This window comes from Cornus florida, unplaced genomic scaffold, assembly GCF_030987335.1.
Source record: "Cornus florida cultivar Cherokee Brave unplaced genomic scaffold, ASM3098733v1 CherokeeBrave_3.0.0_Hap2_Chr04, whole genome shotgun sequence".
NCBI lineage: Eukaryota > Viridiplantae > Streptophyta > Magnoliopsida > Cornales > Cornaceae > Cornus > Cornus florida.
This window is the reverse complement of record NW_026775574.1, coordinates 40,729,441-40,731,445: the sequence shown is the minus strand read 5'-3', so window position 1 is coordinate 40,731,445 and position 2,005 is coordinate 40,729,441. Positions and strand designations below refer to the sequence as shown.

At 36.8% G+C, this 2,005-nt stretch overlaps 1 pseudogene; it reads left to right on the top strand.

The window, feature by feature from the left end:
• On the top strand, positions 1-99 carry LOC132305933 (small nucleolar RNA R71; annotated as a pseudogene).
• Positions 100-2,005: the final 1,906 nt, after the last annotated feature.

The window sequence follows — 2,005 nt, the reverse complement described above, 5'->3', positions numbered from 1 at the left end:
ATGTCATGATGTGGACACTTCCTAAGCAATTTATTAAAGCGTTCCCATGCCTCATGAAATGTTTCTCCATCCCCATGTGAAAATTCTCGAATTGAGGTTCTCATGGCATTGGTCTTAGAAACTAGATAGTACTTCTTTAAGAACTCTTGTTGCATTTCCGCCCAAGAAGTTATTGAAAAAGGCCTAAGATTGTTAAACCAATATTTTGCCTTGTCTTTAAGGGTAAATGGAAAAAGTTTAAGCCTTAATACCTCTTCTAGCATGTCCGTATATTTTACGGTGGAACAAACTTCAAGAAACTCATCCAAATGCTTGTAAGGTTTTTCACTTGGAAGTCCATGATAATTAGGAAGCATTTGAATGGTTTGTGACTTGATTTCATAGTGGTGTGCTCCAAATAGTGGTAATTGAATGCACAAGGGTGCATTATATTCATTAGGCACATAGTGATCTCTTAAAGCAAGGTGAGGATTAGCAATTGGAGGTGCAACATGGGCACCTTGGTTACCTTGAATGATGGGAGGTGGTGGAGCATAGATTAGCCTTGGCATTCCTAATGGAACTTGGCCTTGTTGTTGTGGTGGATGAACATATGGTCTTAGCATGCCTAATGGAACTTGCATGTTATCATGATGCACATTAGTGTGGAGGATTGTTGGTCTATGTGACCAAGGTCCTCCACATGGTCCTCATTGTGTCCTTCCATTGATGAAATGGATTGACTAGAACTACCTCTTCCCCTAGGATTTTGAACAATGAATTCAGGATGAAAATTTAAAGGGACAAGAGTGGGTCTCAATGATCTACGATCATGTATGCACAATGCAACACAAGAAGCAATGACACAAACACTTCACCTTCACAACAAGTCAATAATCAACAAACTTCCTCCACATACAATGTTCTCATACTCCTATGCTTAAACAATATGCAAGAAAAAGCAAATTACCTCCATGTGGGCTCACGATTTATCTAAGAATTGAATTACAAACCTCCATGCGGGCCGACGATTTAACTAAGGGACGAGTAAAGAAAAGCTCACAAAGGTCCTTTAGCACTTCAACTCCAAATTTTTAGCTTAGCTTAGCAAATTTTTAGATTTTTAGCATTTTGTCTTGCTTGCTTAACTCTTTTGCTTGGAATACTCCTTTGCTCACCTTCTTAGCCCAATTCTCCTAGTCAAACAAGAACAAACACAATAAGTAACAAAAATTGAAAACAAAGTAAAGACACGATCAAAAGAGTACTAATTCCTAATTGATTCCACAAATACAACGTTGCCAATCAATCAATCCCCGGCAACGGCGCCAAAAACTATGATGCCTTCTCGGGCGGTGCACAAAACAATGCATAAAACTTTAAGTTTGGAAATTAGTGTCAAGTGAGCACCATAATTTAAATTTATAAATCGCTTAACATCTATACTATGTAGTATGAGTGAGAAGGGATCGTCCCAAGGGATTGAGTTGTCATACTAGGTTGAGGAATCAAAATTAGGGTTAGTAGGTCGAGTGATCAAAATAGTGGTTGGTTGGTTGAATTAAATTAGATGCAAATTAAATTAAAGTAAACAATAATGCCATAGAGAGAATAAAAGAGAGAGAGATCTTGGGGTTTAGAGATCACCACTAAGCATAGCTTTTCTACACCTTTAATGAATGATTAATGAGGAGAAAAACATGTATTGCAACTAAGTGTGTGTGTGTGGTTATTTCAACAAGCATGGATGACAAATTAGGTATATATTGTCTAAACAATATAGTGGATAGCACAACATATCAAATTAAGCCATTAATCCTTTCTTTAAGCTCACAATCCAAACACATCACAAGGTTAGAAATACATGTTACTTGCTTTTCATAAGTATGAAATATCAACAACAAGCATGGATTATCCTCCCATTTAACAACTACACTACAACTAAGCTAATGACATGAAATTAAACTAAGTAAACTAAGGAAGAGGTACAATCCATCAAGCAATGAGTATGAACCATCAAATAAAC